Source organism: Dryobates pubescens, chromosome 6 (assembly GCF_014839835.1).
Source record: "Dryobates pubescens isolate bDryPub1 chromosome 6, bDryPub1.pri, whole genome shotgun sequence".
Lineage (NCBI taxonomy): Eukaryota > Metazoa > Chordata > Aves > Piciformes > Picidae > Dryobates > Dryobates pubescens.
The window spans coordinates 14,019,645-14,034,855 of NC_071617.1; positions in this window are offsets into that span (position 1 = coordinate 14,019,645).

Consider the following 15,211-nt stretch of genomic DNA (forward strand, 5'->3'; position numbering starts at 1 on the left):
TCCTGGAATGGCACAAGAAGTGCCAGGCAAGATGACTTCGCTGCACATTGCCCTGCCTGAATGTCCCAGGCCACCAACAACTGGCGTAAAGCAGCACAGCTTCACAGAGAGCAATCCTGTAACAGCCAGTTTCCATCAGCTGAGGGTCCAGCTTTTGTGTCATTAAAGACATAGTAGAGAAAAATTTGTTATGAATGAAGGAAGCTCTGGCTAAAAAAGTCCCAACGAGTTAGCTCTTTATTCTTCATCAGTGAAGTCTGCGCACACAATGAAAACCTGGACAAGGGAAATTTGCACAGCATTTAACTTAGGTCAAAAAAACAAGTAATTTGTTAAGTGGCAAGGGCACCAACGCGTGCCATGTCACGCTGGATTTTCTTTAAAAATAAAAAAAATAACAAAGTTAAACTTTCAGTCAACCTGAAAATATTTGCTTTTTATGGGGGCAGTGCGGAACGAATGGGACAGCAAATCTTTCTTCGGTCACTTGTTTACAGAGGCTGAAAAGCTCTATAGAGCCAGTGGGAAAAGAAGGAAAAAGGAGGGGTTGGAGAGAAGGAGGGAGGAAGAAAGAATGGGAAAGAAAGGGGGCGGAAAATAAAGAAGAAAAAAAAAGAAAGAAAAGAAGGAAGAGAAGGGAAGGGAAGGGAAGGAAAAGAGGTTGGGTGGAAAGGAGAGAAGGAGGGAGAGGAAGGGAAAAAATGCATGTGAGCTTTGAGGTTCTTTGCCAAAACAGTATTATCCAAGAGAGTTAAAATACCAGAATGAGAAGGAGAACTCCTTAGACTACTTGATGCATTTCTCACTGATGACTAGAGAGGGATCTTTTGCAGAAACAGACTGTAGGAAACTGTTGATCAGGAACTCTAGTGGGAGAGGAAATATGAAATCTCCCCAGTAAGGAAGGCAGGTGTCCAGATGGAAGAGGCTAACCTTTAGGTTCATGTAACATGAAAACTTACAGGTATAAATTCTACCTTTAAAATGCCACCCATTCCTTCTCTCTAATGTTTCCAGTTTACCTGATTTGCTCATGTTTGGAAAATGTTGCAGAGTTCTCAGAGGAACCGATGAGCAGACATTGGAAATACTGTTTTACTGAACTCATTTAAGCATGTGTAAAAAGGGGAACTATCAAAATAGATATTCTCATGTTTCTCTATTATTCCCCCCATCTGGTATTATTCCACAGAACTGGAAGTTTTCCCTTCTTTCAGACATACATTTCATGATCCTTTTCATTATAATCATCTTGTTTCTGTGCATGCTTCAGATTGCTTCTCCAGATTCTCAGAACTTTTTCATCCCACCTTCCCTGCTGGCAACAGACCTATGTTCACCCAGGAAACATTTCTATTTGTTTACACTTTAATTTCTTTTTTCCTCTTCCCTTCAGACAACCAAACAGCTTACTACCCACTTATCAGAATGTGAAACTGCATTTAATGTGGACTTGCTGTCCAGAGTCGCTGTATTTAAGCTAGCAAGGGCGTATCTCTATTTCCATATCTTCGTTTATACCTCTGTATGTAATACACAGATGCACATTCCCAGTGCCTTTGAAATGTCTTTCATCTTGTGAATGACTGCCCAAAATGCTGAAGTGAAACAATGCTGCGGTGTAGCCTTGCACACACTGCCTTTTGCTGACAGTGATACACAGAGAGGAGCACACACACACACACACACACACACAGAGGGAACCGTGTGGGGAAAGCAGGAATGCAAGTGAGTTTTGACCTCCGGTGTCCACACAATGAGCCGTGGACGATGCAGAAGGTTGGCTGCTTCTATACAGACCTGCTTTTGTGCTCTTGTCCAGGGCTTGATCCTTGGAGCCCTGTGTGCTCAGTAGACGCCAGAGAGATAGATGTGATCTGTTTAGCCTCATCCAGTGCTGGCAGCTGAGCCATTTTCACACAGGCAGGCAGGTATGGCAAAGCCTGGGTAACAGATGAGAACCCATGGGGAGCTCTTGACTATGGAGAATGAAAAATCAAAAGAAACCATATTGGACACAGACACAAAAGGAGTCCCCTGTTCCTTTTCTATCCTCCCCCTCCCTTCCCCCTCCCGCCTTGTTTCTTTTCTCTTCTTCCTTACCAGGCTGTAATGAATGTAGAAAATGGTTTCCACCCCCAAAGTATTTGAGGACATATAGATTCCAGATGCTATTCTATGCAAATACTTCCACTCTTCCCTGCTCAGCAGCATCCTGAGTTAACCCTTCTGCCCAGCTCTTTGCTGCCTGTCACTTTCCACACTGTAGTAAGGGGAAGGGGAGGGAGGGGGGAAATCCCTTTAAAAAAATCCCTTAATCATTATTCTTAAAGTACAGATTTACATCCTGTGTAGCACATTTGGGCTCAGCACAGCTGGAGGCACAAACCAGCAGTTAATACATTTCTGGCATTTTAGCTAGTTTGATGTTTTAATCACATAGCACCATGATAAAAGAGAGATTAATTCCTAATAGTGTTAACACTCTGAGCTCTCTCTTGAAATCACTGTCTGTAGCATGTTGAGTCAAAGACATTTGTCTCAGTGAAAACAGTCTGTAGAAGACTTTTAGCATAAATGCATGCAATTTAAAAGGAATTAAAGGAGCATACTTAAAGCACAGGAAACTTAAGGATCCGTTTCTCAGACAGCTGTGAGCCTTTTGTCTCCCACTGGCAGTTTTGTGAGCCTTGCTTCACACCAGCCATAACCCAGAATGTTTTTGCTTGGTAGCTAACATAAGAATGATTGCCTTTCTCCTAAGGATTGCAACTTGTGTGCAAGCCTTCCAAAAGCCATTTCCATAGTAAAAAAGAGGGGGAGGGGAGAGAGAGAGATGTGGAGAGCAACAGGAATAACTCATATAACTGAAATGACTTTTCTCTCCAAAGAAAAAGAAATATGTATCCTGAGAATTTATCTCCTAAGACTCTTCTACCTAAAACTGCTTTCATGAGCTTGCTATTAATAATCACTTGAGCTCAAGAGAAGGTCTATCTGGGTGCACATGTCCCAGGATTATCCTAACAGCAGTAGTGCTGCTTTAAAGTTTTGATCAGTATGAACTACAATTTGATTTAATCCCTCCATGAACTCACAAACGGATCACTTACTTCTGTTGGGACAGATTGATGGTAAGATTTGAAAGCATATGGTAAGAGGGGGAGAGGTCTCACATGTGAGCACATTCTCCTTGACCAAAAAAGTATGTAGTTTCTGTGGCTCTCAGACACTGATTCCCAGAAGGAGCTCTCTCTGTGTTTGGTCATGTGGGAATGAGATACTTATAAGGCTGAGGCTGAGGGAGCTGGGATTGTTTAGCCTGGAGAAGAGAAGGATCAGGGGTGACCTCATTGCCCTCTACAACTACCCACTGAAAGGTGGTTGTAGACAGGAAGGGGTTGGTCCCTTCTCCCAGGCAACCAGCATCAGAACAAGGGGACACAGTCTCAAGCTGCGCCAGGGGAGGTTTAGACTCGAAGTGAGGAGAAAGTTCTTCACTGAGCGAGTCATTCGTCATTGGAATGTGCTGCCCAGGGGGGTGGTGGAGTCCCCGTCCCTGGAGGTGTTCAAGGGGAGATTGGACGTGGCACTTGGTGCCATGGTCTAGTCGTGAGGTCTATGCAGACAGGTTGGACTTGATGATCCTTGGGGTCTCTTCCAACCTTAGTTATACTGTGATACTGTGATTAATATTTTGTTAGGTTTTCTAGAGTTTCCTTAAGTGATAGGATATATTCTGCTCCATGAAATACTGGGTTTTTTTCTAATTTTCATTTGAGATCCTTCAGAGATGACATAGACTCTGTGCACTGATCTGCACTGGACAGCAGCGGGGTTTTACCTTTTTGGTTGTGACCACTTTTCGCAAGTGTTTTCTAAAAGAAATCCCTGAATTAAGAAAATGCACTAAGCAATCAAACAAGTCTTGTGTTAAAATTGTTTGCCCTGTTTCCTAAGTAACGTGGAAGAGGACTGAGGATGCTCACCAAATTTTCCAAACAAGTTTGCTCCTTTCTGTTTCAAGTAATCAGTTGAATAGCAATGAAGACCATGTTTCTATTTATTTAGGTATTTATTTTGGTTTGTATGAACAAAGATGAATTTTTTAGCTATCACAACTTTGAAGTTCCTTGAAGTGAAACTCTGATATTTACTTATCTCACACACATGGTGTGACACTAGATTAAGACTAGATATGACTGTGAGAGGAGGTAACCATTGTGTTTATTCAGTTATGCTGGATTTAAGAAGCAAGTGGTAGAAATCTCCTGAAGGGTGAGAAACTTGAAGACAAACACAAAGCAGTGAAGATTAACTGAGAGGATTAAAAGTAAAACCTACAGTTTTTCCTCCATGTGTGTATGTAACAACATTAAGTCTGCGCAGGATTTCCCCCTGCTTATGCAAGAAGCTTGCTGAAACCTTCTACTTCTCAGAGTGTTTCAGTTTTTATGGCCCAGCAATTCACTGGTCCAGCACATATCGTCATTTGAATGTGTCAACAAAATAAAAGATAATGGAATGCTCCTTGATCTAATATAGCCACACTTTCCAAATGGGCTGGCATAAAATGGTATGAAAGAATCTGAGAATTAGGAATGACAAATATTGCTAAGGGACAGGAAACAAAGAATAAATGGCATTTTGTCATTCTGACACAAGCTAATGATGGTCTCTCCCAAGGTTATGCGCATCACGTTTCATGTTCTAAAGCTAGTTGGAGAGACACTGCTTCTGGGACTAAAAAACTCCCCACAAACTAAAACATCCTCAAAAAATCCAATCAATTCAATTTACAATCTGGAGAAAGAAAAGTTCTGCCAATGTTTTATTTAGATTGTTGAGAAATAAAACATCTCTCTTTCATCATTTTAAGAAAACAAGTATTTGTCTTCAGATGCAATGTTGTGCCATATTGGGACTTCGAGAAAAACCCAAAACAGATCTGAACTGGAAACTTCATTTGTGTAGACAAAGTATTTTAAGTAAAGCAAATGATTCTTCTTCTCTAATTTTCCTTTGTAGATGATTTCAGACTAAAGATTGATGTAAGACTCATGCACAAGAAGATTGGCAAAGAACTGTGGTGTCAAGATTTCAAAAAGTTCATTAAAGGAAATAATGCTATACATATTAGAGGGGAAAATATGATTTGCAATCACAGTCAAAGATACAATATTAAGATACAATGAAAAACTGGCAGAAATAGTATCAAATCCATTGTTGGGACCTGGTTTTATAACAAAACAAAGGACAAGGAGGTGAAAATTCAATGCTTTAGAAAGTGAAAAAATCCGAACATATCAATAGTAGACTAGGTAGAGCTGGTGTGTGTTCCAGAGTGGCAAAGCCCAAGTGGGTAGTTCTGGTAAGACCTGACTTAGAGAGACAACATGACTGTCAATCATGGCTGGATTTGTGTATTACAAACTGCCAGTGTTATTTCTGCAAGCTGTTGGAAGGGGAAGGTCTGCTGGAAGGAGGAACTGGTTTATGAATAGACACAATTGGTTGCCCAATTAAAAACCAAACAAACAAAACCACAACATATCAGATGATGAAGAAGGACATTGGCTACTTTTTCAGCCACCAAATCAATTGCCTATGCATCCTGGCTCCTTCAGTCTTGAAGCACTGTAACAAGCCAGCTCTGTCTACCAGTGCTGCTATCAGGATGGCTTAGATGAGTCCTAAGTGCCCTCCCAAACAGGAGGCAGCACCAGCAGACTTAAACCAGGAGACTGATCTACAATATTCTATTATTGACAACTCACTTGGTTCTCTCCCTTTCCTGTCTATCACTTCTTTGCAGAATGATTTGGTTCTACATTATCAACATACATATATATCCATACACATATACACATACACATATAGAGGAGAAATGTTCTTCATGGTGAGGTGGCTAAAAAAGAGCTGCAACTCCAGGTTAAAGTACCCTGCTGAGCAAAGTCCCTTTTTAAATCCGCAAAAACAGCAGCTACAAAAAGGTCTTAGAACTCATCAACATAGGGGGCAGTTTAATTATAGACTTGGGAGCAATTACAAGCAAGAAAAAAATGTTAAATGTTTAATTTAGGAAGCATGAGTTTTCCCTTTCACAGGGGTTCACAGGAGTGTTTGAAGTGTTTAGGAAGACTTCTGACTGAACACCTAGTGAGGGATTTGTTTATCAGTCTTGCACAGTCATGTAAAGGGTTATTTCCTTCCTTAGGCCAATGGTGGACCAAACTGTCTATGCACCTGAAGTGCATTCAGAGCTCCATAAAAGGTCCGTTTAAAACTGATGTTCCTGATTCTCCATGTTTTATGTCTGGTTCAGAGCAAGTTGGGGGCCAATGCATGTTGGCTTGTCCTTCCAGTTAGGGAAGGGGAAAAGCAAACATGGCTGATTGTTGTTTCCATTTCTGCACAACACACATAGAAAATCATGTCCTGGTGAGTGCCACTCATGTCTTGTATGGTCTCAGATATGGGCTGGGCAAGGTAATTTAATTTCACTCAGATCCCAGACTTTGCTGTTATTATGTATGGCATTTTGATCTGAGTTTCCCCACCAGTCTACCAGCATTAAAGAAATGGTTTCTCATCATTATGGTGCCTCATGACAAGCAGGATGGTTCTGAGTGACTGACATCACCTGTCCTTGCTCTGTAACATGTGAGGTTACTTGCCCATAATATACTGCTCTTCAAAACAAAACAAGACAAAAAACCCCAGACCAAACCCCAAAACAGCAGGTCTCATTCCAGCCCATTTTGGGAGTCTTTTTTTGCCCAGCTTGTATTCTGAGTATGAACTGGATAAACTCAATCAATGCAAAAAAGGCTCACTGATGTCAAATAGATGGTTCCTAGTCCCAGATGTGTCATGCTCAGTTAGTGAATAACAGAGTGTCAAATAAAGCAATAAATCTTCTTACTTGCTGACTGCTGTGCAGGGCTGCTATGCAGAGACACTCACACGCTCATTAATTTGGTGTAATGAGTGAGGCTGGCTGCATCCCCATCATATCCAGAGGCCAGCAGAAAGGTGCAAACGTGTTGAGTTGGGATGAGTGCTGGATTAACATCCCTTTCTCAACACCTTGAGGCCATTATTGGAATTCTGACAACAATATGCCAAGGAAACACTGTCAATTTTAAGCTTGATTTCAGCAAGGCTGTTCGTGGTGCAAAGTGGTGCCTAAAGAAGGAAAGTACAGATGGGCTGTGTGTTTGCTAAACAACTGACATTGTTCTCACTTCTTAGCAAACATTCATGCTGGGAGATACTCTAGCGTGTTCTGGGCAGAGGGTACTGACAGATAGGGCTCAAAGAGGCACTCCAGCATGGAGCACACTGAGTCTCTTCCATGTTTTGAATGAAATACGCTGAAAGAAAAACTAACTGAGTATTTGGGGCCAACCAATCTCTGAGGTCTGTGTTAAACCCCTACCTAAGTAAGCTGGGGAAGTCTATAGAGATGGTAGGCAGAAGCCACTGATTCAGTCCAGACAGAAAGCTGATAGAGAGGTCTCTAGGTAAAAGCATGAGAACAGAGTCTTAAATACCTTAGTCACATTTCAAGGGGAAGGCAAAAGCAAGGGGTCAAGCCTCACTAGGTTGTTCTATTAAACATTTTATATCACTACAGCAAACCTGGTCTAGTGGGAGGTGTCCCTGCCTATGGCAGAGGGCTGAAGCAAGATGGTCTTTAAGGTCCCTTCCAACCCAAACCACTCTGTGATGATGATCCCCAGTTGATAATAGCCTATGTGGTTTCAGACTGCTCTAAACTTCCTTTATCTGAACTCCAAGTTACATTAGGGTTGTCAATGGAGAGACTTAAAAAATCCCTTCTTATCATGCAAAGACACAGCTTGTCATAGCTGGAATCCATTAAAAAATTAGCCCTTAACCCTTCCTAGTGTCATATGTAGGCCAGTATTCATGTAGAAAAGTCAGTATGAGATGGCAACAAGGGCTGCAAGGATCATTAAGGGATTGAAGCATCTCTCATATGAGGAAAGACTAGGGGTTGTTTAGTCTGGAGAAGAGAAGGTTGAGAGGTCACCTTATCAATGTCTAGAAATATCTGAAGGGTGGCCGTCAGGAGGATGGAGCCAGTCTTTTTTTCAGTGATATGACAAGGGGCAATGGATGTAAACTCAATCACAGAGAAAAAGCTTTTTTATTGTGAGGGTGACAGAGCACTGGAACAGGCTGCCCAGAGAGATGGAGATCTAGAGATCTTCAGAAGCTGCCTGGAGGAGTTCCTGTGTGAGCTGCCCTAAGTGAATACAGAATACACAATACAGAATTAACCAGATTGGAAAAGACCTTCGAGATCATTGAGTCCAACCTATCACCCAGCTCCATCTAATCAACTAAAGCATGGCACTAAGTGCCTCACCCAGTCTCTTCTTAAACACCTCCAGTGATGGTGACTCCACCACCTCCCCAGGCAGCACATTCCAATGGCAAATCACTCTTGCTGTGAAGAATTTCTTCCTAAAATCCAGCCTAAACCTCCCCTGGCACAGCCTGAGACTGTGTCCTCTTGTTATGGTGCTGGTTGCCTGGGAGAAGAGACCAACCCCCACCCAGCTACAACCTCCCTTCAGGTAGTTGTAGATGGCAACAATACATAGAATACATAGAATAAACCAGGTTGGAAGAGACCTTCAAGATCATCGCGTCCAACCCATCAACCAATCCAACACCACCTAAACAACTAACTCATGGCACCAAGCACCCCATCAAGTCTTCTCCTGAAAACCTCCAATGTTGGCGACTCCACCACCTCCCCAGGCAGCCCATTCCAATGGGCAATCACTCTCTCTGTATAGAATTTTTTCCTAACATCCAGCCTGAACCTCCCCTGGTGCAGCCTGAGACTGTGTCCTCTTGTTCTGGTAGTGGCTGCCTGGGAGAAGAGACCAACATCTGTCTGTCTACAACAAGGTCTGCCCTGAGCTTCCTCTTCTCCAGGCTAAGCAACCCCAGCTCCCTCAGCCTCTCCTCCTAAGTCTTGTGCTCCAAACCCCTCACCAGCTTTGTTGCCCTTCTCTGGACATGTGCCAGCAAGTAAACATCTTTCTTAATCTGAGGGGCCCAGAACTGGACACAGTACTCAAGGTGTGGCCTAACCAGTGCTGAGTAGAGGGGCACAGTACAGTGGTTCTATTTTGCAGGGGGATTGGGCTTGACAAACTCTGGAGGTCCAGTCCAACCCCTAGTATTCTATGATTCTATGAAAATCTGAATTTTAACAGTTGCTGTTAATGTTTTAGCTTTTTGTTTCATTGGATTTTGCCTGTGTATGGTAGCTCCATGTCTTTCAGTGAAGGATATCTGACTTGCCCCAAATTATACACTGCACCTCTGTTCATTTTGGTTAAATTGTTCTGCACACTCACCATCTCCCTTTTTTGTTTTGTCCATGCCCTGAGTCAGTTTAACCTTTCAGTGTATTTGAGAAGAGAAGCAATATTGAAGGAGAGAAGGAACATAGGTTTTGAGTTTACTTGTGTTGATAAATACTTAAACACAGAATCACAGCATCACAGAATCACCAAGGTTGGAAGAGACCTCAAAGATCATCAAGTCCAACCTGTCACCACAGACTTCATGACTAAACCACGGCACCAAGTGCCACATCCAATCCCCTCTTGAACACCTCCAGGGATGGTGACTCCACCACCTTCCTGGTGCTTCTGAGGACCCAGAATTACCCTTATCATGAAGTTTCAGTGCTTGAAAATGAATACTTTCCTTTACAGGGAGTAACCAGGCTGCTCAGGACCACTGTTTGGGTGCACAAAGATTTTGCTTTGGAATAGTTACTGTATTCTCCCATAGGAACAGCAGTTGAATTCATGCTTCTTTCAGTTTAAAAAATTACTCCAGTGGGACTTCCATACATGCACCTAAACTAGAGCAGAAGAGGGACCCTCAGTGCCAGGAAGGGCTGGGGACAACTTCACCCTTTGGCCAGAACCAGTGGCAATGGAGGGCTGGTCACCTGTGATGTATCTACTGCTTTTAATAATGGCAGAAGGCACCAAGACAGCACTGCAAGACCGTTTGTCCCATGAAAGTGCTTGCAACTTGGCTATTTGTCAGGGAAGTGGGTCTGAGGTTCACTTCTCTTTCAGGACAGTTACACCTGACAAGTACCTGCAATGTGTTCTGAACAGAGCAAAGCTTCTTTTCTTTTTTCACATTCTCTTACCTGTACATTTCCCCCCCCCCCCCCCTTTCTAGGATTTCTCACACAGTGTAAATAGTTCTTCAAAGCTCCAGAGTCTGGAACAGAAAGGAGAGCTACTTCACTGCACAGTGAGGAAGTGTGTCATCACTATTACAGCCCTGATTCAAACACAAGGTACATAAGCACAGCTTGTGTTGTAAATGTGTTACCAAGTCAGTTGCCTCTAGAAAGTTTATTGTGTGTAGAATCAGGATCTCTGCCCATAGGAGTGAAAGGGATGATCAAAGGGTGCTGGGAGCAGAGTCAGGGCACAGAGGAGAACAGATCTTATTCTTTCTTTCCTGAATTACAGGCCAAAACATTGCCTCCTTTCTGTGGTGTTTTGTTTCCTCTCTATCAGTGAATGTGGAAAGTCAGATACTGTTTCACTTCACTGAAAATAAAGGATATATTTTGTAAATTCTGTGGCAGGTCCTTTTATTTCTTCCTCTAACTCAGATATTCAGTCAGCTTAAAGGAGGTAAGGGGGGGAGGAATAGAGGGGAAAATGGGGAAGTGCAGCAACGGCTTTGATTTGTCTGTGGCATAAAACTGGATTATAATGTCATTTGCTAACTGACAGATCATTTAGTGTCCTGGAAGAGTCTGTTTTCACACCACTGAAGCTCTCACAGGGGAATTCTGTGTGGGCTCCTTATTGTCAGAGCTATTTTTCACCCAATTTGTTTCCAAATGATGTCTAACCTGAGGTCTTCCCACTGAGAGGGCTTTAAGCAATGATTAATGAGAAGTGTTTTGCCAGACCCACCTGGGGAATGGCCCATCTGCGAACTCAGGTAAGATGGAGTTGCCTACAAGGCATTGGCTTGTGAATGGCAGGCAGCTTCCCATGGCTTGAGGCACAGCTCACAGCAAAGGCAAGGTGTTCACTGTTTGCATCACAGTGATTCATAAAAGGACTGGAGATAAATGTCACTCACTCTATCATTAACATCTAGTTGAAAGAAACAATCTCCCTCTCGGGGGACCGATCCCCTTCCTGTTCCATATTCAATTATATTACGCATTCAGCATATGTACAGCACCTACATGGGATACATTTGAAGTGGCCTGAGATTGCCAAGCTATTTAAAGGTGACAAGTTAAAGCAGGCTACAAGCTACAAGCTCTCGTCCCTTCCTTACTGTGGCAGCTCTGCATGCTGCTACACATTCTCCCCTGCCTGCATTGGTGGCATGTGGGAAAAATGATTTTTGGTCCACATTCATTTCAGCAATTGGACAGGCTTGTTATGTCAGAAAATCCAATTACCCCTTGACCTCCAAAACTGAGATCTTCTCAGACTTGACCCACTTAGTCAGGTGTAGGTGAAACAACCTTATCTTTTACTTTCCTGGGAGACTTCTCACGTGCAACGTTGCTAAAAGTAAATGTGAATTTCCTGGGAGCGATCTAAAATGATCATTAAAATGCTCACATAAAAGTTAAGAAGCTCTGAAAATTTGGTTTCTCTCTGTATTTATGAGGCTGAAATCTGAGCATATTTCTTGCAGAATAATTTCCCTCTCCTGATTTATGTGGAAGCTCCAAGCTCAGTTATCATCTGGAAATACATTCCTATACAATCTGTGGCATTTAAATGCAGCATCCTACTGTCCCGTCTGTCAAGACCAAAACATAATGGGTCCAACTGTCTATGAATAAAGCAGATTGTTTGTAGGGAATATTTATTGCCGATAAAGAGCAAGAGTTTACGTTGGCAAAACCCGTCTTTCTTGCAAATAGCTAGAGGCTCCTGACGTCCCCTGACTTTCAGCAGCGTTTATTCTGTTGAATGCGCATCCAAAATACTTCTCGCTCGCTGCTTGGCAAAGATGAGTTTGACAACAGTTTTCTAACCAACTGTTGGGACACCAACAGAGCATTTTGCCTGAAATTTCACCTGTACAGCAATCTCCCACTTTCTTTAACTACTTCTCCTGCCAGCAACACATTTACCATGATTTAGATGTCTATTATACGCATGAATGACTTGTCTACTTAATTTCATCAAAAAAATGAACCCTCATAAGTGGCACAGATGCTGGTATGATAGTAATCAAATTAGTTTTTGGACAGGTTTATGGCCACTTGCTGTCAGTTAAGCTCTCTTTGGCTATCTTCACTCCTAATACAGTTTTGATGGTGATTAATGGCTCCATTAATACACTGTTTGTGATGTGATAGACACCACATTATGATCTTGTTTGCTGACCACAGCTGATCATGTATTTTTGTAAACTCAGCTCTGAAGAAAATATTAGTCATATTTAATATGTCACCATTGAATATTGCCATGCAGAGGTCACGCAGAGAGACCTTGCTCATATATCCCCACACCACGGATGAGCTTCTGTGCTGCTAAGAGAGGCAGAAGCCCCATGAAGAATGCATTTGTGAAGTCTCTTCATGTTGGGAACATGCCAAGGATCTCACTACAATGACTTTTCCTGGGTAGGCTGCCATGTTACTTGTCCTCCTTTTCTCTCTCTCTCTCTTCCAACTTAATTTCTCTGTCTTGAGATCCAGGACTAGGTTTGTTGGGTTTTTTCCAGTTGTTTAGGTTCTTTCCCCCTTTTCTAGACCTCTTTCTGAGTATTTTAACATTCTCTTCTCAAGTCTCTCTTTCACAGGCTTTTCTGAGTTGTCCAGAATCAACAAGTGCAAAGAGGCAAACCAATTTTAACTCCTTTTCATCCATTGCCACTCTACCACTAACTCTATGGAAACAGGGTAGGAGTTGATATGTCCTTTGGAGGGTATAACATAGTATGTTGTTGGTCACATTAGTGATGGACAAATTACAGCTGGAAGGAGACCGTGGGAGGCAGAAAGTGACACTGAATTTCCCACAATGCATGCTGGAACTCAGTGTAAGAGCAATGTCTGGGTGAACTTCTGATATTAAATATGCTGCAGCTATTCTTTAACCTAAGTGTCATTATGAATCAGGCTTTATTTTGGAACAGTGCTGTAGATGCTGGCACTTTGCCATCCTCCCTGCCTGCTCACAGAAGCACACATGTATATTCTCAAAATATTTGCTTGCAAAAGAAACAGTGCAGGGCACTGAAACAAGCCTGTGAGTCCCTTTCTATTAGTGGGGAACAGGAAGGAAATTGTAACCCTGGAAAGACGCAAACGGATGTATTCGAGATCTTTGCATTGATTATTTTTTTGAAGTAGTTGAAGAAATATGGGGGCTTTGTTTTGTTTTGCTTTGTTTTCCTCTGGTAATTAAGCCCAGTTTCTTTCCAGCCATATTTGATTTTTATGTTCATCTGTGCACTTGCCTAAACCCCACCCACTTGCTCCTCTGCAAATATTTATTATGCAAATGGTTTGTTTTGAATTGGGTGAGCTGAGCAGATGCCCATTTCTGCATAACTGTTCTTTAGGAAAATTGCAGACTAGCTGAGTAACATATTATTGAACTAGTTAAATAGTTATGATTGGTGTTGAATTGCTATAAATGCTCCTTGTAGAGTTCTGTTTTCCAATGGTGACATTTAGACTTTTTTGTACCTCTAGCTGTATCCCCCTGTCAGATCAGCATCTGTGATTCTCTAGGGTTTCTTTTTTTTTTTCCCCCCAGGAAGCAATGGCTTTTCTCACTTTCCTTAAATCCAATAAATGTTCTGTAATATCCATTCACACAGGCAGCCAAGGTCTCAGTGGCCACTAAAATGGTTTTGAACTTTTATTGACTTCAATTTCTAATGACAATCATTATTAAAAGCTGTTATTAGATTTCCCTTTCTTTCCAAATTCTGAATCTTATCTGGCCCACCTTAAAATAAATGCTTCCTTTCCTGATCTCTTTCTGGACTCCTGATGAGTCCAGCAGGGGAAAAAAAAAAGAAGAAGAAAAAAAAGGGAAAAAAAGAAAAAAAAAAGAACAATGAGAGAAGTTCTATGCTTGGAAACAAGCAGAATTCAGGGGTGAGAGGGGACAGCTTCCACAGAGCAGCCATCTGGATAGAGCACAGCGAAGGCTGCAGATAAGACAGTCAAGAAGGGAGAAATATTAAAGCTGTATAAAGACGTCTCACTTCATCCACTCACCTTAAAGGTAACCTAAGAGGTTACTGGTTGTGGACAGGTCATTTGCATGCACTCAACTATGCGTGCACATGCACAGACACAGACATGCTTGTGCACACACATATTTACATATCAACATACGCAATTTCTCCTAGACAGCTACATCATGGGTTTCATTGGCTGTCCTGTCACCCGATTCCCTCTTCCTTTACTCAGCATGCTTTTACCAAGGTAGTCAGAGATGACTTCTATTTTCCCTAAACACTGTGTCAAAAAATACCTCCAAAAAATATCCTCAAATTTGTCTGATACAGGACTGTTACAAAATCAGCTGAAATAACCATTTTTTTTCACAGGCTGTCCTTCATTATTTTGCTACATTGGTAGCTCTCCCTACTTAGCACCTGCCATGCATACAGGTTATAGACCTGTTGTGAGACTTTGGCATAATTGCTTAATTTTGTTGTGGTGGTTGTTAGAAAGTGAAAGAGTTCTTGTGCTTCCTCACTGTAATGAGATTTTTTTCTCGCTTTCCTTCCCTTAGTCCTTTAATAGATGTTATCAGTGTCTTGTAAAATCACTTGTTCTACGTAAGAACAATCTCAGCTGTGTTGCTTCAGTGATGTAATGCAGATGGTTATATTGCTGGAGAGTTACATCTAAAAAAGCCATATGTGAATGAATACAACGGGATAAAAGCTTTTGTAACATTTTCATTAAGTGACTGAATACAACCAACAGTTAACCATTTCTGAATAGTTCCCTTTTTTATTACATCCTGGATATAAGAAATAAAAATATCACCTATAGCTTAGAATTCACAGTTTCTGTGTGAATACATAAATTATCTTCCTGGATTTTAACTGAATAGGATATTTTTTGTCATTCTGCCCCTGGCAGGTGGGTTGGAACTAGATGATCCTTGGGGTC